General features: G+C 31.3%; 1 protein-coding gene across 1 annotated transcript in view; it reads right to left on the bottom strand.

The window, feature by feature from the left end:
• The window catches only part of Osi24 (Protein), a 67,645-nt gene that overhangs the window by 41,384 nt on the left and 10,552 nt on the right, over positions 1 to 15,709 (bottom strand). The window lies entirely within an intron of this gene.

Below are 15,709 nucleotides of genomic sequence, written 5' to 3'. Positions count from 1 at the left end.
ATAATAAGGTTCTGACTTAAAAATATTTGGAGATAAGCAAATTTTTGTGGTTTCTTTACATACTATGGCTTTAGTACTGAATACCTACTTTTAAAATGTTAGTACTTAATAACATAATATAACGTCTCGGGACATTGACGTGAATACATGTAATAAGTTAGCTCCGTATAAATAAAATGAAAAGTGCGTGAATTAGTGGCTGTATAGAAAGGCTTTGTTGTTAAATAGATTTGGAATATAAAAAGTGATTTAGTTAACAATTTCAATCATTAAAACACAAGAAAAAACTAAAGTAAAATCATCTAAATGTGTGTGAAGTGTCGGTAGTTAAGATTTGTAAAAGAAAAAAAGTTAAAGTGACTGACGGTTAACGAACATTTTATGTGACATTGTCGGACAATTATTAGTGTTGGAAGTTAGAAACTGAACGTATTTTCGAACTTACATCTTAAAGCTGCCATAGTATAGTGGTGCACAATACACGTAACGACTGATCGATACGAAGTTCAAATCATCATTAATACTTTTATTTTTTTTTTTTTTTTTCCTATTAAATCGACTTTTGTAATTTCTCATATTTAACTGAATTTAAGTTTGGAACACCTATTGTGTAGGATTTTTTTTTATTTTTTTTAAACACCTTCCAATTTTAACATGGCAACACGACTAATGGAATGTGCAGGATGTCTGAACGTAATCCAATCAAGAAGGTATCTACAATGCTGTTCATGTGAATCAACTTATGATCTCGCCTGTGCTAATATACCTGAAAAACGCTTTTACAGTGCTATGACTCAAAAACATAAAAGCGTCTGGAAATGTCAGGCGTGTAAAAATAAACAGCCTAAAGTCGATAATACCAACACACCTATTCGGTCTGACAAACCTGAACGCAATTCAGGATCTTCTAGTGATGATGGTACTCCAACTATAACTAATACCAAAAAAATCGCAAAGCAGTCTCAAATCACCTCACAAATTGATTATTTATCTGAGGAACACATAATTGCAAGCATAAGCGATCGTGTTCTTGTCGCTTTAAAAAAAGAAATACAATCTACAATATCCCAGGTAGTCAGAGACGAACTGAGTACTATTAAGGAAGATCTGCAGGATCTCAGGAAGTCAGTAAGTTTTTTAAGTGACCAATATGACGAAATGAAGTCAAGTGTTGCTAACGTTATACAAGTAAATAAAAAACTTAAGGAAGAAAACGAAACACTGTCAACACTTGCTGCAGATATGGCTGAAAGATTGAATGTAATCGAACAAAACCTGCGGGAAAACAACCTGGAAATACACGGAGTTCCCGAGTACAGTGGTGAAAACGTTTACAATATTATGAAACAATGCGCACAAGTCGTCGGTTACACCTTGGATGAATCTAATATCACAAATTGCACTCGAGTTGCAAAAATAAACAAAAACTCTGCAACGGCACGCACAATAATAGTAAAGTTTAGGAATGTAAGACTTCGTGACGAATTCTACTCGGCAGTACATAGATTTAACAAATCCAATCCTAAAGTCAAACTCAATACATCTCTATTGGGAATCGCAGGTGATAGAAAACCTATCTATGTGGCCGAACATCTCTCACCAGCTAATAAAAATCTTCATGCTCTCACTCGTATAAAAGCGAAGGAATTCTCTTACCGTTTCGTATGGGTTCGTAATGGAAGAATTTATGCTAGAAAAGATGAACATACTCCTTACATATTGATTAAAAATAAAGATTCTTTGCATTTAATACGCTGATTTGAATATAATAAATGTTACTCTACGTTGGATTATAATAATTAATAACTTTATACATAATGGCTATATCAATTTTTTATCAGAATGTAAGGGGTATTAAGACTAAAACTAATGAATTGTACAAATCTATACTTTGCAACAACTATGACATATTATGTTTAACCGAGACGTGGCTTAATGATTCTATACTTGATTCTGAATTGTGTGATAATAGATATACGGTTGTTCGGAGAGATCGGGACAGGTCGTTTCTAAGTAGATTCCATAAAAATCATGGTGGAGGGGTTCTTATGGCAATTTCGAATGATTTAGAATTCTCAGTCAGACACGATTGGCAATCTTCTTCGCTTGAGGATTTATGGGTTCAAATTAAGATCAATACGAAATTAGTAATTAATCTGTGTACTGTTTATATTCCTGACTATATACCATACTCGTGCTTCAAAGAATTTCTGAATAATTGTGCCAGAATAGTGAATTTGTCATCCGAACATGTAACCTACATTTTTGGAGACTTTAATTTACCGGATATAATATGGAGTATAGATGAAAAACGACCTTTGCATTATAAAACGAATAAATCAGAGGCTATTTACAACTTGCTCCATGATACTTCTTTATTGCAAATTAACTATGTTTTTAATAATAATAATAAACTATTAGATTTAGTCATAACAAATGATCCTAACTCTTTGTCCACCAACATAGAAGAACCGATTAGTCGTCCTGACATACATCATCCGCCTCTAGTCCTTCACTATAAAACCCCACTACCTTCTCTAATTGAGAATATTCCGTTAAATAAACTTTGCTACCACAAAATTGATTATGAATCTTGTATACGCGAAATAAAAAGTTTTGATTGGGAGCATCATATAAATATTCTTGGTTGTGATGATTTTTTAAACTTTTTCTATGAGAAACTTCGCAAAATAATACAAACACATACTCCAAAATGTAAAAGTAAGAGTAATAAATATCCGATATGGTTTTCCACTAATTTAATTAAGTTAGTTAAAAGCAAAAATAAATTTCATAACCGTTACATGAAATGGAACAATCCTCGTGATTATGACACGTTCTCTTTACTTAGGAGCCGTACTAAAAAACTAATTAAAACTTGTTTTATTGATTATTTAGACAACATTGAAAAAAATTTGTCACACAATATTAAATCTTTTTGGAAATATACTAAAACAAAAAAAATAACAAATACTTTACCCAGCAACATGTATTTTGGAGATAGGAAAGCTAGTAACGGGGAAGACATTGCTAATCTCTTCGCTGATTATTTCTCTTCTGTATACTCTGACTGCGTTACTAGTGACTACACACCTAATTTTTCTGGAGCAAATTTCTCATTATCTCATGTTAGGCTCTCGGATCATGACATTCAACGAAGGTTTAGAACTATTGATGTTAACAAATGTGCTGGACCAGACGGTATTCCGCCAATCTTTATCAAGCTCTGTGCTACAGCCCTAGTCAGACCTCTCTCACTATTGTATAATAAATGCCTTTCTGAGGGGACCTTTCCCTCGTTGTGGAAGATAGCTAGAATCACTCCCATTTATAAATCTGGTGACAAAAGTTGTGTATCGAACTATCGTCCAATAAGTGTTCTTAGTTGTTTTGCCAAAATATACGAGAGCCTCGTTTATGAACATATATATGCACATATTAAACATAAATTAAATCCTAATCAACATGGTTTCATTTCAGGTAAATCAACAAATTCAAATCTTCTTATATATACTTCGTATTTGTGTTCCTGTTTTGGGGAGCGGGTGCAGGTTGACTCCCTATATACAGATTTCTCTAAGGCCTTTGACCGCGTTAATCATATTATTCTATTAATAAAAGCTGCTCATCTTGGAATACACGGCAACCTGCACCGTTGGCTGCAGTCGTATCTTATGAACCGATCGCAACTGGTTACTGTATTTGGATACAGCTCAATTGCCTATCACACAAAATCTGGAGTTCCCCAGGGCTCCAATTTAGGACCATTATTATTTCTAATATTTATAAATGACCTTCTACATATAATAGAGAGTAATTGTTTGGCTTATGCTGATGATCTTAAAATTTACCGTGCAATAAAAAGCGTAGATGATTGTAAATTATTACAATATGACATTAATAAAATTCATGATTGGTGTATAGATAATTGTATGGAACTAAATATTAATAAGTGTAAAGTGATAACATTTTCCAAAAGTAAATATAAAATTGAGTTTTCATACAGAATCTCAAATTTCGTGTTAGAAAGAGTTGATCAGGTATCAGATTTAGGAGTAATATTTGATTCGGTATTGTCCTTTAGAAACCATTATGACCACATTTGTAGCAAAGCAAACAGAGCTCTGGGCTTTATACTCAGAGTTGCCAAACCATTTCAATGTCCATCTTCTTGGATTATTCTTTATAACTCTCTTGTAAGAAGCATCCTTGAATACTGTTCGTCGGTATGGTCACCAATATATAATATACATATTGATAGAATTGAGGCAATCCAGCGACGATTTGTAAGATCATTGTGTATTAGATTAGGTTTAAGAAATAGTATTAAGGAGTATGATGACAGACTTTTAAAATTTAATATGAAAAGTTTAAAGAATTGGAGGATTAACTCCGATCTTTGTTATATTCACAGGATTGTCAATGGTGCCCTGCATGAGAATTTATTAGATGAAATAAATATTAATGTTCCAAGTCGGTCCAAAAGGTCCTATAAATTATTTGCCTTGCCAACTACAAAAAACATGGTCTCTCAGAACAGCCCTTTGATACGAATGTGTAGGCTTTATAATGAGATTTGTGACAATAATGATATTTTCCTATATAATTTGTATCAATTTAGAAATAAAATAGATATTAATTTAAATGATGAATGAAATTCAAGTTAACACTTATAATTAATTTAAATTATTTTTGTTATTTTAATTAATGAGTACTGATATATTGATAAAACATTTGACTTGATAATAATTAATGATGGTATGTAGTTACTGTATTCACTTTTTTATGTTATTGTAATGATTTAAATGTTGTGTGCAGTTTTAATTGGGTCGTAATCTTAATATTGTTTAATTTAGTAAGTTGATGTAAATGTTCTTGGATTATATCCTGTAACTGTGCCTTGTATAAATAAATAAATAATATTATTTTTATTCATCGTTAAAGTCGTTTAAGGTTCTCATTCATCCGTGCAATAATAGTTTGTATACTTACTTACAAACCCTGAAAATAAGAAACGTTTTCTATTCAGAGAATTTTATAATATTTTTACGGTTCTCCGCAATGGTTTATTACAGTTTTCTAAATGTTTCCAGACCTTTTTAAACCTTAGAATTCTTGGACATAAGACGCAAATTTGAATGGTTTACAAGTCGAAGTAAAATCCTCGTAAAAGGCTATTAAAGATAGAAACTATTCAAACCATCGTTGTTTGCTGTTTTGTAGGTACATTATGCTCGTAGCCATTTAAGGAATACAGATAGACATTAAAAGCTATAATGTTTGTGAATAAGAATCGATTCTTTAAGAAATAATTACCTTTTTTACATTGCTAGATTACCTACTCATAGGCAGAATCTTCTTTCTTTCGGAAAAGTTTAACAGAAAAATGCTTATTAATATTACAATTGTAACAAATAAATTCATATCAACTTTTTGTTTCAAACTTTCAAATTAAAATCACCTTAAACAGTTAATAGAGCAGTAATTGCTATCAACGCGAACGGTAAAATATTATTAACAAATTGGTGAGAATTATGTAGCAACGAAATAAATCGTTTTTGCGATCATATTTAATTATATGAATTAAACAAAGATCCATATCAACCTACATTATACAAAATGTAACCAATAATTATGAACTATTATGGCATGAGTACCAAAGTGATATACTTGTCGGAATACTATACATATAGTCAACCATTTAAATGTTTATGTTTTCATAAACATTTAAATTTAACATTTAACATTTTTTCATTACAGTTTTCCGTAAGAATTCCAAAATATTGGACCGACCTTTTCTGTGACCTAGGCTTAAGTTAGTCTTTGGTACTGCGTTTTAGCTGATGACCTATTTGTTCTTCAAAACATTTACTTTCGAAACATTTGTTATTAATTTCAGATTTTTCTTTATCGATCAATTTTTATGAACTTCTATTTTGTAATCTATAACAGACATTCTGGCACAGAATTAGTCTTCAAAAATATATTTCGCTAGCTGTGGATCCCGGCTTCGCTGGTTCACTGTTTAAAAAAACTCAGAAACCATCGGGGGACCGTATATTTATTTATTTATTCAATGCACCAATAATGGCGCAATTAATATGTACAATTCACATATGTACCTACATTAACATTGCCTCTAAGTCTGAATTGGCCATAATATCATGCACAACACAGCTGAATATCATCAGAATATGATCAATAGTTTACTAGTCTATAAAATACATATCTACAGAAAAATATATTAGTATATTTCTATTAATATTTCATACTTACTTCGAGTATATTTAAAAAAAATTGCAGTATCGGCATCGGTCAAGCATTTCGTTGACTTTCCTCCTCAACGTTTGCATTCCGATATCATGTGTTCACTCAACCACCTTTCACTGCTTGGACGTGACGTCATTACTATTGTGACAATATCTTTGAAGATATTAAAGACTGGTGCAAGTGCATCGTTTAGATGTTAAAATATATTTTTTCTGAAATAAGCTGGTTTATGAGCCGTAAAGTAGGATGTTGAATTTCAGTTATTTTATCAGTTTAAATTATATTAGTTTCTGAAATAATGACCATAATATGTCTTTGTTAGTTTTTAATCTGTGATTGACGTGAAGGAGTGATCATTTTTATTTGAAAAAATTATTTCATTTTGATTTGGTTCCAACCTCTTGTCAATAATTTTTGTCTCTTAAATTAATAGATCAACGATTTATTATTCTTTCGTGTCTTAAACTGTGATGTTATTTCGAATAAATATTATAAATTTCAAGTTTAATTATACACTGGGGTAGATCCCTTTAAAAATAATAAAAAGTGCAAAAAAATCGCAGTCGGATGAAACCCATTAGAAAAGGAGAGGAATATGATGAAAATTAAAGGAAAAATAAATTACGGTCAACCCGAGTTCGGGAAGTGGGAGGGGGGAGCTTTTAAGAGAAAAAAATGGTTTCTCTCGATTTCCGACAAAACTACAAGTCCTACGGAAAAAAGTTCAATGGCAAAGTTGTAGGTAATAAAAAGATCTACAACTATTGTATTGACAATTTTTTTACTTAACTTCAAAATTTAGGTGAAAAATTCAAAAAACCAAGTTTTTGGTTTTTTATTTTTATCTACTTCAAAATTTATTTATTTTCTACGAAATTTGGTGGAAACTTGCTTTATTATGTCCCAAATACACTGTAGTTTATTTGACTGAAAATATTTATTTTTTCGCCTTATTTTCAATTAATACCAAAAAAACAACCTAATTTTCAATCGAAAAGTCACCCGTCAAAATATCAGCTTTTTTCAAAAACTTGGGGAGCCTTTTATTCATTGAAATCTCTACTTTCATATGGTGTAAAAAAAATAAACCTTACCATAGTAAATGTTCTCAGGAAATGCATACAAACAGTGTCATAATTAGCTTTTACTAAATCAGGCACACTTCTCGAACTCTATATCTTCTCTTGTATCGGCTTTTCGGTAATATTTCAAAAGAAAAAAAATTATCTGTTCTAAGTTTAATATTTTACAGCATATTCAAAAGCAAAATGATGTCGATAAAAACATTTCAGGTAGTTTGAGAAGTGTGCCTGATTTAGTAAAAGCTCATTTTCACACTGTTTGTATGCATTTTCTGAGAACATTTACTATGGTAAGGTTTATTTTTTTTACACCATATGAAAGTAGAGATTTTAATGAATAAAAGGCTCCCCAAGTTTTTGAAAAAAGCTGATATTTTGACGGGTGACTTTTCGATTGAAAATTAGGTTGTTTTTTTGGTATTAATTCAAAATAAGGCGAAAAAATAAATATTTTCAGTCAAATAAATTACAGTGTATTTGGGACATAATAAAGCAAGTTTCCACCAAATTTCGTAGAAAATAAATAAATTTTGAAGTAGATAAAAATAAAAAACCAAAAACTTGGTTTTTTTAATTTTTCACCTAAATTTTGAGGTTAAGTAAAAAAATTGTCAATACAATAGTTGTAGATCTTTTTATTACCTACAACTTTGCCATTGAACTTTTTTCCGTAGGACTTGTAGTTTTGTCGGAAATCAAGAGAAACCATTTTTTTCTCTTAAAAGCTCCCCCCTCCCTCTTCCCGAACTCGGATTGACCGTAATTTATTTTTCCTTTAATTTTCATCATATTCCCCTCCTTTTCTAATGGGTTTCATCCGACTGCGATTTTTTTTTGTTTCAAAAATTATCTACTCTAGTCTATTATTCATATTCACCCGTATAATCTTGATAAGATTAATTCACGTCAGTTTTAATTGTCAGGCAAATAGGTTAGGATCGTTCACACGTCAGCTTTAGTTGTGAGGCAAGTAAGGATCGTCTTAAGGGGGCGCATAAAGCAAAATAACCAATCTTCTATTAGATGATACGTGTAATATGCAAGACCAAATCTAAAAAATAAAATATATATCAAACTAGATGATATGTTCAACGATTCTGTTTAATCAAAAACATAAAATATTAAAATTTACTCGATAAAAAAAATCATCAAGTTAGCTCTAATTTTCACACTTTTACGTTTTCTACTTGACATGGTAATACTTATTATGATTTTTTTTTCATAAACAATTATATTAAAACATTTGCAAGATATTTGTCAGAGCATTTTGTGTAATTACTTTTAGTTTTGGTTTTATCTGCGATAAACCACTTTTGGCGCTCTTTTTTTCTCGAGATAAACGTTTGATTTTGTCACGATAAGGAACGTTAACAAATACGAAGAAAATTTGCATATTTTGCCTTTGAATTATTAGTAATTACTACTTGTATAATATTACGGGCACGTTAATATTAAATTCAGGGGTTTCATTTGATGGTAAGTAAAGTTTTAGATATTTTTACCTAATTAGATATGATACCTACCTATCAGACGTTAAAATTCTAGATTCATTAAATAAATTATTCTGGGCTTTGCTATAATTTGCTATAGGTAAAACCCACGCGTTTTTCCTTTTTGTAGAAGGCTAGGTCACAGTGCTATGAAACGTTAATTAGGTACGTTATTTTTAAATAATAGATAATATTCTATTATCGGAGTTTAATTCAAATATATTTCGTGATTTTGTATAATAAAAATAAAAATGTCAGTCGTTCCGGCGGCTTAAACATATATATTTTATTTAAACGTCAATCTTGTAAAAATACATAAATAATAAATATGAAAGTTCGCTATTATCATAATTTGAGGGTACACTAGCGTCGTGTGTGAAAGAATTTATGTAAATGTAAAAACGAAGATATTGAGATTGAGAGATATTCCGCTACAATATTGCAAGATTTTTATTTGTTTCATTTTCATGTTTATCGGTTTACAAATGAAAAACAAGCATATTATATTTTGTGGAATTTTCTGTGTCTTAGACAGTAGGATTTGAATCTTTGTTTATAATATTTTTAGTTTACCATGAATGATTATTGAAGTAAGACAATAAAATGTATGTGGTTAAGGATTCCGTTTTCAAGTTTTATCAGAATCGTAGGTTTGAACTGAAAAAATATTTTTGTGATTATAAATTATTGACGAATCACGCTACGACGATATCTACGACTTTGCAAAAAAATACTTCCAATATCCAACCAATGGTAAAATAGCAGAAGAAGCCGTGTGATACTTTATTATATAAAATTCAATAAAATATATTTCTCAACATAATAATATGTTTCTAAATATATTTTATTCTACTTATATATTGAAAATTTTCACAAAAATAATAATTTATCTTTTGATATTCTCTTGTTGAAACTTCACACAAAAATATCAAAGTGTAGCTTTCGCAATTTGAAATATCATTGACATCGGAAAGCCTCAAGGCTCGTCATAAAGAACTTCCCAGGAAGGCTTTTGATTCCTAAGGAAAATACTAAAGATAGCTCATCTTCTTTATGCGTGATATTCAAACGAGTGTCACAATTGAAACTGTTTCATAGTTGTCTTTGATTAGCAACCTTTTTAAAATTTGCCTTGAGAAATTTGAAAATTTCAGAGTAACTAGATGAAATTTGAAAATTTCATTTGCAGCTATAACAGTAAATAGTAAAAAATCGGGTTAAGAAACGTCTGGTGCGATCATAAATTTGATGGGTGACTAATTTTTTACAGATGCTCTTAAGCTATAAAAAATTAGTTTCTTTTAAAAAGCTAATTTGTACGGAACCCATAATTTTGGTTTTTTTAAATACAACCTGAGAATAATATTTCATGTCTAATACCAATATAATAATGAACCATAGATCACGATCTACCTAGAGAACATAGGTAATTATCAAACTATATTATAGCCCATAAAACACAGATAATTATTACTTTATTCGAATCCTGATGTGTATATCGTGATATTTTAATATTCGGCAAGCCCAATACTTTCTCTTGACCATTCCTCGAACGTTTTTATGAATGACATTAAGCGAAAGTGAAGCATTTGTTGACCATTTAAAAATGAAATTATACAATTTATGCAACGATACACTTTTACTCTGAATTTGTTGTAGGCACGGTTGTATTGATTTATGACACTGGCATTTTAATATAGATTAAAGATTGTTAAAACCTTTAAGAAATTGACGAAAATTTAAAATATACCATATTATATTATGTAGGTACCTAATTTTCAGAAAAGAAAATAGTCATCCATGACCTACAAATAATAAAATTCATTTTGATAAAAAATTACTATATTATTAGTATATTGAATAAAATAAAGAGTTCTTATATTTCTCGTAAGTTTATGTAAATAAGACGTCTACTTTAAAGAAAATTTTTACCGAACACAATTTAGGTTAAGTGCGTCGTAATAAAAAGTTGAAACGTCTTTATCGACATAAAATTGTAATAAAATTGCCTATAAAAGTAACATCTCACTACAAGAAATTAAATTATTATCATCGATTGTAAATAACTGCTATTGTATAATGTTTGTAATATAATGTAAGACGTCAATAATATAAATAGAACTAGCGGTCCGCCCCGGCTTCACCCGTGGTACATATGAAAAATAGATGTTGGCCGATTCTCAGACTTACCCGATATGCACAGAAAATTTCATGAGAATCGGTCCACCCGTTTCGGAGGAGTATGCAGACTAACATTGTGACACGAGAATTTTATTGCCCCAGCCACACGACTCGACGAGTGGTATGGGAAGTGACGAGGGAAGTAGGCAGGGACGTAGTGTGGCCACGTTACTCGTCATGCCACTCGTCGTGCTCATCGTCCTGCTCACTGCTGTCGGCTTTTGCGCGCGAGTCAAAGGACCGGCAATACGAGTGCGAATTAGGGATGGGCGTCATGGAATCAACGGACTAGTTAAATTAACCGTCTATATGTACACTCAACGATTCGACTAGTCCATCGCTCACCAATGCACTAGTTGAATTCAACGGCTAAACAGTCTTATTGATAAGAATAAATTCTTTTCTTTGAAGTTTTTTAAAAAAAATATTTTTGGTTTACAAGACCAATGTTTTGAATTTAAACTATAAAAACAAACGATAATAAGTTTTTTAGTAATACTTTTTTTAGGGAGTATAATTTTTGTAAGAAAGCATAAATATTTATTAATTGTTTTATTGAGATTAGAATTTATTGTTTTAAGAATTTATTTAATAATAGTTATTTATTTTACACATGGACTAGTCGAAGATTTTAACTAGTTGAATGACTAGTTGATGAACGACATTTAACTATCTAGTCTCGTTGATGAAAAATACGTCGACGACCCATCCCTAGTGAAGAGCGTCGCGATTAATCGCGCGAGTAGACTGTAGAGCAGTGTGTGGCCAGACGGCAATATCGAGGCGAGCGGCAGCGCGATGAGCAGGACGAGGAGCAGCACGAGTAGCAGGACGAGTAGCATAGTGTGGCTGGGGTATAAGAGATATTATACAGCTGTGCTCCGCGGTTTTCCCCGCTTTGCTAGGCTCCTATAGCCTTCCTCGAAAATGAACTATGTAACAGTGAAATATTTTTTCAAATAAGACCCATGGTTCCTGAGATTACGTTTAAGCGAACAAACAATCTTTTCAGCTTTATAATATTAGTAGTAGACAACACCTTTAATTATTATATTATCATCTATCATTTTGAATTTTGATCAATAAATAAGCCTGGAATATAGTTACTATTATGAAATAACTATACATCGTTTTAATTATACTTTTGTTATTAACCGACTTCAAAAAAAAGGAGGAGGTTATCAATTCGGCCGGTATGTTTTTTTTTTATGTATGTACACCGATTACTCCGAGGTTTCTGAACCGATTTACGTCATTCTTTTTTTGTTCGATGCGGGATGGTGTCGAATTGGTCCCATAAAAATTTTATTCGGATAGGCTTAGTAGTTTTTATTTTATGAGCAATTTTGTCTGTATTTGTAAATGTTGCAAGTGCAAGTTTGAAGTCGGTTGTTTTTAACGCAGTTATCACTTGTTTTTATAAACAAGCTACTTCAATAAAACTTCCATAAATGCTTTCTGAACTACAGACAGTATTTGACAGTTCAATTTAAAAGTTCCTCTAGAGACGTTGATGTGAAACTGACAGTGTTTAAAACTTAGGTTTTTAACGTTTTCAACTAAGGTTTTCAACTAAAGGGGGTTTTCTATTGTTTCCTCGTTTTAACAGAGCTGACATTTAAGTACATATAATTTATAACATAGAGAGAAAAATCGTAATTTTTATGGTTCCGAAAAATCAAGATCAATCTGAATAGGTATTTAAATATTCAGGTCTACTAAAAAAACTACAAATTTTTTTTGTGTGAAATATAAAACAATTATGAAGTTTATAGGTACTTTTCTATGACCCAGACTTACAACCATAACATGTGTTCATATTATCGATTTATACGCTAATCATAGTTTTATGATGATGATATATGTTTATATTATTAATTAATATGAAAATCATTTTGGTAATCTAAAAAAACTACCTAATATATAAGCAGATTTCTATAATAAAACCAGCTTTTAAACAAGACCCCATGACCGTCATACCACCGAGCGATCGAATCGAATCTTCTGGAACAAGTTTATAAAATGGCGGCAAAAGATACATGGGAATGATACTCATATTTATTACGGATCTTTATGATCAGGTTAATAGGACAGTGTCTTTTAAATTCGCCCATTAATATTCAAAACGTTGGAAACTATGTCAGCAGTAGATCATTTATCTATTAATTAGCTGGCTATAAATTTCACAGAGGAAAATAATTTTTGAGACTTTCTTTTATTGTTGTCTTTAAATTGTTTCATACGTATGATCGGTATACATTATACACTATAGTCTATAATTATTATGTCGCAGGCAAATTGTATAATCTCGCCGTTTACAAATGCTCGGCAGTTTGTAATATGCTGAGGATTTACTTTTTCCAAAATTCTACAAAAAGACGATCGATCGTGACGACGACGGAGCCCCACTTCGTGGGGCTCCTATTTCTGTGTAGTTTTAAAAACACGAACCTAACCTAACCAACCCCCTTATCCAAACCAAAAATTTCTGATTACGAATTCTTGACATATTACAAAATGCCGTGCTTTTGTAAACGACGGCTTTTGTAAACACATTGTTAACAATACTGTTTTTGATATCAAACCCTAATAATTGAACAGTGAAAACCTTACAGACGTAGTCGTCTTCAAAAATATCGTTAAATTCCTGTATCCATCAGTAAATACTCGTGAAACTTTCTCTATTATTAATTTTTATCTTAACATTTCATAGGTACTGCAATATGATCAGTATAAATTTTGTAACTTCTTTAGGACGTCAACCAATTGCTAATTTATCAGCAAATTGAACAATATTAAAAGCCACGAGCCGTAAAGTTCATCAATATCAGGAACTATTTCATTTAACACTACATACAGCGCATCAACTAGCAGTGCTCAAAAATGTTCTTACATTTCTTTAAAAATTTCCTTTCCCCAAAGTTTCCCCAACATGTATAATGTCAAACCTATAATCCTACGTGCGAGTATGTCGATTAATGGGACGTCAAATGCACCAAGCAGAGCGTGCTGTAGACAGGTATCCATTAGTGGGTATCACGGTCACTGGCTAATATAAGCTTACGTGGATTATCCAACCGAATACGCGAAATTGTGAACGGTTAATGTTGAACATTTTTTTTCGGTCGTGTTATCATGTTCTTGGATGACTCTTTTTTCGGTCTGGTCACCGTGGTACATGCGTTGAAGAGAAGATGGTGTGGTTTTGATTGAGTTCTCCGTTCGGTGTCAAACATTTATAGGTAATTTGCGTCACAATTGAATAAGGCTTATTGTCAGCTTTGTGTGGTTCTCGAAACGTGCACCAAATTTAGCTCATGCACACGATTCTACTGATAGATGCTAATTGAGCTCCATAAACTGACTTTTTTTTAGTTCCAAAAGTGGATAATAAACATCTACAATTTGGTAAATTCAGGAAGGAAACTTAAAGTAAAGCATTAAACACATTATTTTATTATTAAGGTATAATGTTTCGGTTTAATGTGATTATTTCAAAGGAATCCTCGAATTAAAACGATGATTTCCACGAATCAAAAAGCACTGCTATTAAACGTAAAAGCCCAACTACGTCAAAATTAACAAGCGAGTATAAAATTAAAAGAAAGTACAGTCTGATACTGGACTCGGAAACCGGTGCCAACTGTGTCAGATTCCGCAGGATCGCAAATTGAAGTCACTAGACGCTGACATTTTAGAACGTTTTTAAATAATATTTTAGCAAGATAGCAATGTTTTATCCTAATGGGTCTAATTACATCATAGAGACTGATATTTATACATTTTGATATTATCTCTAGTACTGATACTGATAACTCTAGGGAAATTTTTGAAATGTAACTAGATAAAATAATTTAAAATAGGATGAACAACTTTGATGATATTATAATATCAAATATGAAAATATGATGTATACCTATATAACTTTTAGACGGATATAAAACGAGATTATTTAATTTTTGAATAAGATTAAATACATACGTTAAGACGATACACAAAAAAAAATCCACTGCTTGGCGGGCGGAGTCTAATAGCTCGCTATCGCGAACGCGGGTGTGCGCGAAGTCATTCTTGCATACTCGCCGCGCTGCCGCTGGCCGACTCGGGACAAACATGTATGGAGTCGTCATACAGTTATAATATTGTTATACATATATTTAATTGTTGATTTATTGGTTTTATTTTCTTGCTTATAAACACAAAATTATCTTCTTTTTAACAACTACTTAGACATTATTAATTATTATTATTTCGTAATGTTTACTTTATTACAAAATAATACAGGTTATAAATAATCTTTAAAATAACAAAAAATATTGTTACTCTGAAAAAATGAAATGGTACCTAATTACGCGAACTACTGAATTGATTTAGATAGAATTTGATGCTGACGTAGATATTACATCATGCCCAGAAATGAAAGGTACTATTTCTGAAAGAAGTTATAAACCCCAATTCTTCTCAGTCAAAGTCAAGAGTGGAAGATATCGCTAATACAGTAAAACTGATGCGAAACTTTGGATGTTAATTTGTATATTTTTTTGTTAGTTGTTACTTAATCACGTCAAGACTACATTACCAATTTTGATAAAATATAGCTAATTGCCTGGATTTACACATAGGATACTTTTTATCCGAACTGAACACTTCTGTGGGATAAAACAGGATTCACGATATAACCTAATT

The sequence above is a fragment of the Colias eurytheme genome, chromosome 23 (genome assembly GCF_061535395.1).
Source record: "Colias eurytheme isolate Ceu_HAF_F1 chromosome 23, ilColEury1 Martin Lab GWU primary, whole genome shotgun sequence".
NCBI lineage: Eukaryota > Metazoa > Arthropoda > Insecta > Lepidoptera > Pieridae > Colias > Colias eurytheme.
This window is presented reverse-complemented; position numbering and strand designations above follow the sequence as displayed.